Raw genomic sequence first — 13643 nt, forward strand, 5'->3', positions numbered from 1 at the left:
CTCTCTCTCTCTCTCTCTCTCTCAAAAATAAACATTAAAAAAAAATAAAAAAAAAAAAAAGAAAGTTACACAGAGGCTGAGGTGGATTATCTGAAGTTTCAGAACTGGTAAATAATAAAAGATACCAAGAATTAAGAGGATTTAGTCCACTCATATGCACACTGCCCTAAAGTATCTCTCCTTACATTGGCTAATTATATCCTCCCTAACTTCATCACAATACCTAAAATTTCACTCATTAAATTCATTTGTGCAAGCAAAGCATTCCAACACCTAGTGTAAGCAGTTAAACACTATTCATGTAAATCGGTACAAGTTGCTTTCCTCATAACATATAGCAAAGAAGGAAAAGAATTCTGATACATTTGTGAAGATGGGGAGTAAAGAAGATAATATTTATTGAGCATCACTGTTTTCTAAGGATTGAGCTAAACACTTTTCTTTCAGTTTTCTGAATTCTCATAGAAACTTTAAACTTTTATCCTTTAAACTTTAAAGGATAAGTCCTATTAGCTTCATTTTACTCTTCACTTAGTTTATAAAAGATAAAAACTAAACTAAAAAGATTCAAGAAAGCCAAAACAAAACCAAGTTGGTCTAAGTGTAAGGTAAAACTCTATGTCTTATTCCATGCCACTTTGCAAGACAGGTAAATGGCTGTGATATTAAAATTTATGGCTAAATAGAACACTGAGTGCTAAAGGAAAAGTGTAAGAAAAATCATTGGGAAAATGTTAGCAACACTGATTAATTAAAACTTTGATGTGCTCAGTAAAGGGGGTGAGCATTCCATTTTCTTTTTTCCTCTTTTTCCATCTCCATTATGAACTTCTCTTCCTCTGTACCCTCCCTTTAAATGTTGAGGTCTATGAGGAATATGTCCTCTTCCACCTTCATTAAATACTGCAACTTGAACTCTATCTACATACAAAAATACCTCTCAAAGCCATAGCTGCTATTTCACACCTCTCTTGAGTATGAGTCTTATACACTACCTATCCAATTACATCTTCCACAGATACCTCTCACTCAACTTGCCCCCCAAATGAATCCACCTTCCTTCACCTTCTCTAGCTTTTGAATGAGTTTGAAATGAATTTCAGCCTTCAAAGAGAAGTTGGTAGTACCACCTATCTCTGAAAGCTGGCATTCACTTTCAGACTCATTCCCCTCTCTTTTGGGTTCTGTCCACCATCCCACCCCACCCCACCCCATCCCTCAACAAATAATTCATTTCCTTGCCAAGTTTACCTTCCTAAATACTTCTGCAATACATTTCTTTCTCTCCGTTCCCTACTGCCCACCACCCCCCATCATTTAGTTTCATACCTTGTGGTCTCTTGCCTGAATTTTATTAGTCTCTTATCTACTAGCTCTCACGCCATTCTCGCCTTTTTATCCATCCTCCAAATATTACTACCAGAATAATTTAACTGTATCATTGATCTGCTTCCAGGGCTTTCCAATGCAAACAAGATAAATCCCAGGCTCATTCAGATGACATACTAGCACTATTTTTTTTTTCATTCTGAACTACTCACTACCTTGTCTATTACCCACTACACAGTAAATAATGTCACAAAATAAATTTACATCCATACAATTAAATAGATAACCACTAAAAATATTCATTAAAAAAACATTTTTATGAAATGGAAAAATGTTAATAAGAACTTCTATTTTAAACAAACAAACAGAAATAGACTATCAAATACAGAGAACTGGTGGTTGGCAAAGGGGAGGGAAATGGGAGCAATGGGCAAAAATAGGTGAAGGGGATAAAGAAGTATAAACTTCCAGTCATAAAATAAATAAGTCACTAGGATGAAAAGTACAGTACAGGGAATATAGTCAGTAACACTGTGATAACTTTGTACAGTGACAGATGATAATTATACCGATCATGGTGAGCATTTCATAACACATGTAATTGTCAAAACACTATGTTGAACACCCGAAACTAGTAATAATATTGCATGTCAAGTATATTTCAATAAGAAATAAAAATTAAAAGTATAGAAATTAAAAAGTTAAAAGCAGGTTAGAAGTAATATCATTGAGTTGGTGGAAGAAGGCAATTCAAAAATCTTCTCCATAAAAGCAATGAAAACCAAAAACAGTAAAAAATTAACATTTTTAGAAACCTAGAAATTAACCAGAGGATTATTAACAACCAGGAACATTTGTTCAAGGATAATGGATAAACCTTAATAAGAACAGTGAGCTTAGCAGCATCTCAAACTTACCCTATTCCCATCCTTCTCTCCCCCCCTCCATAACAGCCTTGAAAAGCAATAGCCCACAATCACAGTCAAGAACCAATACCCTAATCAGTCCCTGGAGGAGTCAGAACAGGACAGGAGCCTTTTCAAACCCTCAGCTTAAGACAATTATCAGTATTTGACTTATCTAGCTTTTCCCTGGACAATCCCACTTGCAAAAACTGTCCTTATTTGACTTAACTCAGAGTCCACACAATCCAACAGCCTCTTCCCTGGGAACATCTGTTGAAAACAATCAGTGGCAACTGTTTAATAACACAGCAGCCTGAGGCAGTAATCACTGATGAGGCAAATAACAAGCTAACCAATAAAAAAAGATAATAATAAATAAAAACCAGGTTCGCACGCGCGCGCGCGCACACACACACACACACACACACACACACACACACCTGAAAACAAAAACCTTAAAAAGAAAAGCTAGGGAATGAACTATCCACAGGGAACGTTGAAAATCTCAGACAATTTAATGGGAATACACAAGGCCATCTGTATGCATAAGGCTGCAAGCATGCTCTGGAAAGACTAGAAAAAGACCTAGGTTTTCATCTCTGGCTGACCTTCAGATTCTACACAAGAAGGATGTGAAAACTAAAACAGAATTGTAAACTGTCTGGTTAATACTGATCGTGTCCCCGATACACACACAGAACCCTTTGGCAAAGACTAGAAGACTTACTGATCCAGGCTTATATGAAGTCTCTATTCAATCATTAGCAGACCATGAAGATAAACAAGCAAAGTTCTGGTCATGTAGAAGGAAAAAACAGACTGCAGAGAGTTAGTTCAGTAAAGTCATTACAGAAACTCACAGCAACAACAAACAAACAGAAATAACAACAACCCCTGGGAAGGAAGCAGAAACTGGTTGCCAGAGTTGGTACATTATTTAAAATATCAAGATATCAAGGCACCTGAGTGGCTCAGTCGATTGAGTGTCCGACTTTGAGGATCTCACAGTTTGTGAGTTAGAGCCCCGCACCCGGCTCTGTGCTGACAGCTCAGAGCTTGGAGCCTGCTTCGGATTTTGTGTCTCCTTCTCTCTGCCCCTTCCCCGCTCATGCTCTCTCTCTGTCTCTCAAAAATGAATAAACGTTAAAAATTTTTTAAGTAAATAAATATCAAGATATCAACAAAAATTGCAAGACACACAAAAAAACAAAGTATGTGCCATATAAAGGACAAATTAAAGTTAACAGAAACTCTCCCTGCAGAAGCACAAAAATTAGATTTAATAGATGCCACCAACTATTTAAGTATGATTAAAATAACAAAGGAAACCATGTCTAAAGAATTTAAATAAGCACAGCAAATACACAATGCATTAAAAAAAAAATCATTCACCACGATCACGTGGGATTTTTTTCCTGGGATGCAAGGATGTTCAATATTTGTAAATCAATCAACATGATACACCATATCAATAAGGATAAAAACTATATGTCATTTCAATAGACACAAAAAAGCATTTGACAAAGTGCAACATCCATTCATGGAAAAAAAAAAAAAAACAACAAAGCAAGTTTAGAGGGAACCTCAACATAATAAAGTCCTTATATGAAAAACGCACAGCTAACATCATACTCTATGGAGGAAAACTAAGAGCTTTCTCCCTAAGGTCAGGAAGAAGACAAGGATGTCTGCACTAACCACTTTTATTCAACACAGTACTGGAAATCCTAGCCACAGAAATCAGACAACAAAAAGAAATAAAAGGCATCCAAATTGATAAGGAAAAAGTAAAACTTTCACTACTTGCAGAAAACATGATACTATATATATGACACCCTAAAGACTCCACAAATAACCTACTGGAATTGATATATGAATTCAGTAAGGTCACAGAATATAAAATCAATATACAGAAATCCACTGCATTTCCATTAACTAATAATGAAGTAGCAGAAAAATTAAGAAAACAATCCCATTTACACTGCACCAAGAATAAGATGATACCTAGGAAAAAGTGTAACCAAAGAGGTTAAAGACCTGTACTCCGAAAACTATAAAACACTGAGGAAAGAGATTGAAGATAACACAAAGAAACAGAAAGACATACCATAATCATAGGTTGGAAGAATAAATATTGTTAAAATGTCTATACTACTCAAAGTAATCTACATATTTCACGCATTCCCTATCAAAATGCCAACAGCATTTTTCACAGAACTAGAACAAACAATCCTAAAACTTGTATGGAACCACAAAAGACCCTGAATAGTCAAAGAAATCTTGAAGAAAAAAAAAAAAAAAACTGGAGGTATCACAATTCCAAACTTCGAGTTATATTACAAAGCTGTAGGGACCAAAAGAGTATGGTACTAGCAAAAAAAGAAAAAAAAAAAAAAGACACACAGATCAAAGAAACAGAATATAAAGCCCAAAAATAAACCCAGAATTATATGGTCAATTAACCTTCGATAAAGAGAAAAGAATATGCAATAGGAAAAAGTCTTTTCAACAAATGGTGTTGGGAAAACTGGACAGCTACTTGCAAAAGAATGAAACTGGACTACTTTCTTACACCATATACAAAAACAAACTCAAAATGGATTAAGAATCTAAATATGAGACCTGAAAGTATAAAAATCCTTGAAGAGGCACAGGCAGTAATGTCTCTGACATTGGTCATAGCAACATCTTTCTAGATGTGTCTCCTGAGGCAAGGGAAACTAAAGCAAAAATAAACTATTTGGACTACATAAAAAAAAAAAAAAAAAAAAACCCTTCTGAACAGCAAAGAAAACAATCAACAAAACTCAAAGACAACCTATTGAATGGAAGAAGATATTTGCAAATGGCATATTCAATAAATGGTTAGTGTCCAAAATGTATGAAAAAGCTATACAACTCAACACCAAAAAAACAAATAACCCAGTTGAAAAATTGGCAAAAGATATGAACTGATATTTCTCCAAAGACATACACATAGCCCTTAGTCACATGCAAAGATGCTCAACATCACTTATCATCAGGGAAATGCAAATCAAAACAAGGCGATATCACCTCATGCCTGTGTGAATGGCTAAAATAAAAAACTTAAACAGTAAGTGTTGGCAAGTATGTGGAGAAAAAGGAACCTTGTGCACTGTTGGTGGGAATGCAAACTGATGCAGCCTCTGCGAAATACAGTATGGAGGTTGCTCAAAAAATTAAAAAAATAGAACTACCCTATGGTGCATGTATCCCTTTGAATTAGTGTTTTTGTTCTTTTTGGGTAAATACCCAGTAGTGTGATAACTGGATCATCATAATACTATGTTTATGCAGTATTATTTACAATAGCCAAACTATGGAAGAAGCCCAAGTGTCCATCAATAGATGAATGGATAAAGAAGATGTGGGGTGTGTGTGTGTATATGTATGCACATATATGTGTACATATACGTACACACCACACACACACACACATATATATATATACACACCATATACACACAATGGAATATCATTCAGCCATAAAAAATGAAATCTTGTCATTCGCAACAACAGATAGATCTAGACAATATAATGCTAAGTGAAATAAACCAGTCAGAAAAAGACAAATATCTTATGATTTCACTCATTTGGAATTTAAAAAACAAAACAAATGAAGAAAAAAAAGGGAGAGAGACAAAATGAAAAACATCTGAATCGTCAAAATAAAAAGTTAGCTAAGCCAAAGACAGGTTAGTTGACTATCCAGTCTGAGGAAGAGTATGAAAAAATAATGAAGAAAAATGAACAGAGCCTCAGAGCCTTGTGGCTCACCATCAAACATGCCAATGCGCGTATAATAGGAGACCCAGAGCAGAGAAAAAAGAAACAAATCATTATTATTTCAAGAAATAACAGCTGAAAACTTTCTGAATTTGACTAAAAACATTTGTGTGCATATTCAAGAAACTCAATAAAATCCAAGGGGAATAAACTCAAAGAAACCCATATCACATAAAACTGACATATCACAACAAAACTGTCAAAAGACAAAGAATCTTGAAAGCACCAAGAAAAAAGCAACACATCACTTAATAAGGAAGCCCAATAACAAAAATATCTGATTTTTCATTAGAGAGCATGGTGGCTAGGGGCACCTGGTGGCTCAGTCAGTTAAGCATCCAGATCTTGATTTCGGCTCGGGTCATAATCTCATGGTTTGTGAGATGGGGTCCTGCTGATAGCACAGAGCTTGCTTAGGATTTTCATTTTCTCTCTCTCTCTCTCTCTCTCTCTCTCTCTCTCTCTCCTTGCCCTTCCCCTGCTCTTGCTCTCTCTCAAAATAAATAAATGAACATTAAAAAAAATGGTGGCCAGAAGGCACTGAGATGATATAGTCAAAGAGCTCAAAGAAAAAGGCTGGCAACCAAAAATTCAATATCTACCAAAACTTAATTAAGGAGAAATTAAGATATCCCCAGGTACACAAAAACTAAGAATTCATTCCTAGCAGACCTACCCTATAAAAAATATTGGAGGGAGTCCATCAGGCTGAAATGAAAGGATTCTAGATTAATTCAAATCCATAGGGAAAAAAATACTTTGACATATAATGAAAACACATTTATGGCATTCAGCTAAAGTAGCGCTAAATGGAAAATTTACAGCTTTAAATGTCTAAATGAAAGTAAAGATCTAAAAATCAATAATGTAATGTTCCACCTTAAGAAACTAGATATCAAAAAGTAAAAGCAAATTAATGCTAAAACATGCAGAAGAAAAGAAATAATAAAAACTAGAATGGGAATATTTGAGATAGAGGAACACACACACACACACACACACACACACACAGAAACATCAATGAAACCAAAACTGATCCTTTGAAAAGATCAACAAAATTGACAAACCTTTGGCCAGACTGTCCACGACAAAAAGAGAAGATTCAAATTACTAATTTGGACTGGAAAAAAGGACATTACTACCAACAGTACAGAATTTAAAAATATCATAAGGGAATACTATGAGCAACTATATGCTAGCAAATTACATAACCTATAAGAAATGGACAAATTCCTAGAAAGACATAAAGTACCAAAACTGACTCCAATAAGAGAAAATCTGAGATCTATAAGAAGTAAAAAGAAGACTTATTAATAAAACTGATGTGAAAGAAAAGCCCAGAACCAAATGGCTTCATAGGTGAATCCTGTCAACATTTTCAAAAAAGAGAGAACACTTTCCAACTCACTCTATGAGGCCACTATTATTCTCATTCCAAAATCAATCAAAAAAACTACAGATCTATATTCCTTATCAATCCAGACACAAAAATCCTAACAAAATACTATAAAACTGAGTATGAAAAATATAAAAAGTACTATACACCATGACCAAGTGGGATTTATCCCAGAATGCAGGGTCAGTTCAAATCCAAAACTCAGTCATTGCAATACATCATATCAATATACAGATAAAAACCCACATATAATAGTCTCAATAGACACAGAGAAAGTGCTTGGCAAAATCCAACACCGTTTCATGATAAAGACACTCAAAAACTTAGGAATAGAAAGCAATTTCCTCACCCTGATAAAGGGCATCTATGAAAAATCCACAGGTAACTTCCTACTGATTGGTGAAAGACTAAAAACTTTACCTCTAAACACATGAACAAGACAAGGATGTCCCTCCCCTTTTGCTACTGTTACTCAACAGTGTACTGAGAGTGCTAACCAAAGAAATTAGACCTGAAAAAGAAATAAAAGCCATGCATATTATAAAAAAGAAGCACTTAATCTCTATTCACAAATAACATGATCTTGGATATTTAAAAAAAGTCCTGAGGAATTTACTCTCTCACACACACACACAACTGTAAGAGCTAAAAAACAAGTTCAACTAGGTTGCAGAATACAAAATGAATACACAAATCAACTGAATTTCCATGCACTAGCAATGAATAATCCACAAATGAAAATAAAAAAACAATGCCATTTACAATAGCATGAAAAGAATAAAATATTTGTGAATAAATGTAAAATTTGTACACTAAAACTATGAAATATTGCTGAGAGATCATAAAGACCTAAACAAACTGAAAAACATTACTTGGTCATAGACAAAGAAGTAATACTGTTAAGATAGAAATACTCTCGGGCGCCTGGGTGGCGCAGTCGGTTAAGCGTCCGACTTCAGCCAGGTCACGATCTCGCGGTCCCTGAGTTCGAGCCCCGCGTCAGGCTCTGGGCTGATGGCTCAGAGCCTGGAGCCTGTTTCCGATTCTGTGTCTCCCTCTCTCTCTGCCCCTCCCCCGTTCATGCTCTGTCTCTCTCTGTCCCAAAAATAAATTAAAAAAAAAAAAACAAACGTTGAAAAAAAAAAAAAAAGAAATACTCTCGCAAATATATCTAAAGATTCGATGCAACCTCTATCAAAATCGTTAAGTGGCTTTTTGCAGAAATTAACAAACTAATCCTACGGGGGCCTGGGTGGCTCAGTCAACTGAGTGTCCGACTTCAGCTCAGGTCATAATCTCGTGGTTCATGAGTTCTAGCCCTGCATGGGGCTCTGTGTTGACAGCTCAGAGCTTGGAGGCTGCTTCGGATTTTGTGTCTCCCTCTCACTCTGTCCCTTTCGAATTCACACTCAGTCTCTCTCTCTCTCAAAAATAAACATTAAAAAAAAAAAACCCTTATCCTAAAATCCATAGGAAAATACAAGGAACCCAGAATAATCAAAACAATCCTGAAAAAGAACATCAAAAGCTACAAATTTCCAGTTGTAAAATAAATACATCACGGGGATGTAATGTATAGCATGGTGACTATTCCTAATAATACCATATTGTATATTTGAAAGTTGCTAAAAGAGTAGATCTCAAAAGTGCTCACCAGAAGAAAAAAAAATGTCTGTAATCACATATATGGTGATGAATGTTAACTGGACCCATTGTGATGATCATTTCACAATATATACAAATACTGAACCATTATGTTGTATACTTCAAACTAATGTAATGTTATAGGTCAATTATACCTCGCTTTTAAAAAAAGAAAAAAAAAAGAATAAAAAGACCAGATGCTTTCAAATTTCTAAACTTACTACAAAGTTACAGTAATCAAAACAGTGTGGTATTGGGACAATAGATACAGAGATGAATACAACAGAATTAAGAGTCCAGAAATAAGCTCTTACACTAATGGTCAAATGATTTTCAACGCAGGTATTAAGACAACTCAACTGGGATAAAAATATGTGCCAAAGAATGAGGTGGATGGAGTGCCTGGGTGGCTCAGTCGGTTGAGCAACTGACTTTGGCTCAGGTCATAATCTCATGGTTTGTGAGTTCGAGCCCCGCGTTGGGCTCTGTGCTGACAGCTCAGAGCCTGGAACCTGCTTCGGATTCTGTGTCTCCCTCTCTCTCTGCCCCTCCCCGACTCATGCTCTGTCTCTGTCTCAGAAATAATCATTAAAGGGGCACCTGTGTGGCTCAGTCAGCCTGAGCGGCTGACTTTGGCTCAGGTCATGATCTCGCGGTCTGTGAGTTCAAGCCCCGCGTCGGGCTCTGTGCTGACAGTTCAGAGCCTAGAGACTGTTTCAGATTCTGTGTCTCCCTCTCTCTGACCCTCCCCCGTTCATGCTCTGTCTCTCTCTGTCTCAAAAATAAATAAACGTTAAAAAAAAATTAAAAAAAAAAAGAAATAATCATTAAAAAAAAATTTTTTTTAAAAGAATGAGGTGGAATCACTATCTCATACCATACACAAAATTAACTCAGAATGGACCAAAAGCCTAAATGTAAAACAAAAATTATAAAACTCTTAAAAGAAACATGATCTTGAACTAGTCAATTATTTCTTACTTATGACACCAACAGCACAACCAACAAGGGAAAAAATAAACTGGACTTCATCAAAACTCACAACTTTTTTTGCCTCAAAGAATACTATAGAGAAATTAAGACAATCTACAGATTTCTGAAAATACTTACATATTAAACATTTTATAACGGCTTACTATCCAGAATATGTAACTCCTAGAACTCAACTATAGAATGAAACATAATTCAATTAAAATTAGGCAAAGGATTTGAATAGACGTTTCTCCAAACAAGATACACAAATGGCCAATAAACACATGCAAAGATGCTCAACATCATTAGCCATCATGGAAATGTATATCAAAACCACAATGAATGCCTTAATGAGTAAGGAAAACAATGATTCAAGGTGACACCCAAATTCTGACTGCTAATGTGAGACAAATTTTTGAATGGGTAAAGTTTGCCCCTAAGGTGACTTGTCTACTTTGCAAGATGCCTTGGAATCGCCATCTGCCCGTGCCCCACTTAACACTGAAAGAGCAGAGTGGTATGAAGATAAGACTGAAGAAATGCTTGTTTCCCATAAAAAACTGGATCGGCCTCCAAGGAAAAAAACAAAAACAAAACAACCACGATGAGACACCACTTCCCATCCATTACAATGGCTATACTCAGAAAGATGGGTAATAACAACCATTGACAAGCATGCAGGGAAATGTCTGTACACTGGTGATGGAATATAAATGATACAGCTGCTTTGGAAATGGTCTGGCAGTTCCTCAAAAAGTTAAATACAGAATTACTGTATGACCCAGCAATTCAACTCCTGGAATAGTATATACCCAAAATTAAAAACAAAACCATATAAATGTTTGTACATAATTATTCCTCATAGTCAAAAAGTGGAAACAACCCAAATGTCACCAACTGATGAACAAAATGTGGTATATCCCTACAAATGAATTACTATTCAGCCATAAAAAGGAATGAAGTACTCTTAAATACTAAAACATGGATAAACCTTGAAAACATTATGTTAAATGAAGGAAGCCAAACACAAAAGACCACATATTTTATGATTCCATTTATACAAAACATCTAGAGTAGTCAGATTCATAGAGATGGAAAGTAGATTAATGGTTGCCAGGGGAAGAGGGTAAGGAGACATGGGGAGAGAATGCTAAAAGATGTAGATTTATGTTTCTTTCTTATTTTGATAATCTATTCCTTTTAGTTAGTCTTATATTCAACTCCTTGACATCCCAATTTGTGAGATCTGCTCAACATTATCTGGCTAACTGAATCTGAAAGCTAGAACTTGTAGGCTAGTCTGAAAAAGAATATGAAAAAGAGAATTTAAAAAGTGCTGAAAAAAAGTACTTCTTTTCTAAGTCTAGAAACACAAACTGTTCTATCACCAATTACTGATGTTTACTGTGAACAAATGCATTACCTTCACTTTTACAGGATCAAACACTAGCTAGCTCTTAGTATACTGCTATTATATAAAATAATGTCTCTCTCTTTCTTTTAGTTGAGTGGTCAGAAATAGAAGAGCAATCAAAATACATTGCTACTATCATTCTGGATCCAGTTCTAGACCTCTCAAATAGAAAATAATTTCTCACTTCCCTACACTCAAAGGCATCCTTTTGCATACTGAAAATAAACATAAGCATGTTTGAAAAATGTATTACAATGAATAAAGGAAAGTAAATGCTATTACAAATTCCTACCATCTTTCTCTTTTATACTCATTTCATATTTGACATGATTCTTTTATTGTGCCATCAACCTCTTTATTCCTTTGCAGGTGCCTGAAATCTAGCAAAGCACTATATATTTATTCAAATGGTTGCTCAAATCCATCATCTTCAAAGGAGTTTTAATTTTTTTTAATGTTTATTTATTTTTGAAAGAGAGAGTGAGCAGAGGAGGGGCAGAAAGAGAGGGAGATATAGAATCTGAAGTACGATCCAGGCTCTGAGCTAGCAGCACAGAGCCTGACACAGGGCTCAAACTCACAGTCCATGAGATCGAACCCGACGCAGGGCTCAAACCCACAGACTGTGAGATCATGACCTGAGCCAAAGTCGGATGCTTAACTGACTGAGCCACCCAGGTGCCCCAAAAGAGTTGTTTTTTTTTTTTTTTTAATTTTTTTTTCAACGTTTTTTATTTATTTTTGGGACAGAGAGAGACAGAGCATGAACGGGGGAGGGGCAGAGAGAGAGGGAGACACAGAATCGGAAACAGGCTCCAGGCTCTGAGCCATCAGCCCAGAGCCTGACGCGGGGCTCGAACTCACGGACCGCGAGATCGTGACCTGGCTGAAGTCGGACGCTTAACCGACTGCGCCACCCAGGCGCCCCCCCCCCCAAAAGAGTTTTAAAGAAATAAGTTACAGCACAGAGGCATAATTATTTTCCTTAAAGATATCTTACAGTAAACGGCATGTTTATGAGCAGCAGCTTCTTGTAACAATCAACTTGCCTTTATAAGGCTCCAAAGACAACTGATGGAAAAGGAAAGGTGATTGGGAACTTTGAACCTTCTGGTTTAAAAGAACTCAATGACAACATATTTTTGGTAACATAAATGTACCTTTTACTAGCAATTTTACTTCAAAATAGTTTTGGGTGGGGAAGGAAAGAGTACTGTTGCTAGGTAACACAATTTAAGGATTTCCTTGTGTTTAACTGAAATAAAATACCAACAATGAATTTCCTTTCATTCAAATCCTGTTTCCCCAAAATGTAACTTTTAAATAATTTTCTAATTTATCCCTTTTTAGTAGTTTAGAGACTGAAAATACAGAATCTAAACCATTATCATTTGGCCATTTGCAACACGGATGGAGCTCAAAAGTAGAATGTTAAGCAAAATAAGTCAGTCAGAAAAAGTCAAATACCATTATGATTTCGTTCATATGTAGAATTTAAGAAACAAATGAACAAAGAACATAAAAGACAAACGAAGAAACAGACTCTTCACTACAGAGAACAAACTTATGGTTATCAGAGGAGAGGTAGGTGGGTAGATGGGTTAAACAGGTGATGGGGATCAAGGAATGCACATCTCATGATGAGCACTGGTATTGTTTAAAATTGGTGAATGACTATATTGTATACCTGAAACTAACATGACGCTGTATCTTAACTAATTAAAATTAAAATAAAAATTAAAAAAAAGATCATTCAGGGTTTTGTATTCTATTTCTCAAGAACAAATTCTTACTGAGTTTGAATAGGTCATAATATCTTTAATTTTATCACTTTTAACATTCCAATCAAAATTCAAATAATGTTTTAAATTCTTCCCATAAATTTTGTGCTTCAAATCCATTTTTTCATGTAATCTTCCAATAATACATGAAGTGTTATTATTTTATTTTTATAAGATATGTAAAGTATCTACAAAAATAGTAGGTGAATAATATAGGTGAGATCAGAACCTGGATATTCTGACTTTCTCCACTATATCCCCCTACTTACTAGATTTTTAATACTCAAGTTTCTAGGGATTAATTACTATCTCTCACACTAGTCTGTTACAAGAATTAAGTCAGGTAACACATGTGAAATGCTTTGTCCAAGGCCTGCCACATATAAGTGGTCAAA

At 35.5% G+C, this 13643-nt stretch overlaps 1 protein-coding gene and 1 non-coding gene across 7 annotated transcripts in view; one reads left to right on the forward strand and one right to left on the reverse strand.

Moving 5' to 3' along the window:
- The window catches only part of RALGAPA1 (Ral GTPase activating protein catalytic subunit alpha 1), a 265198-nt gene that overhangs the window by 227579 nt on the left and 23976 nt on the right, over positions 1-13643 (reverse strand). The gene's annotated exons all lie outside the window — the stretch shown is intronic.
- On the forward strand, positions 10396-10540 carry LOC128773382 (U12 minor spliceosomal RNA). The gene has a single exon (XR_008417633.1). It is a non-coding gene; the product is annotated as a U12 minor spliceosomal RNA (small nuclear RNA).

Source organism: Panthera pardus, unplaced genomic scaffold (assembly GCF_024362965.1).
Source record: "Panthera pardus isolate Hobbes unplaced genomic scaffold, ASM2436296v1 HiC_scaffold_24, whole genome shotgun sequence".
Classification (NCBI taxonomy): Eukaryota; Metazoa; Chordata; class Mammalia; order Carnivora; family Felidae; genus Panthera; species Panthera pardus.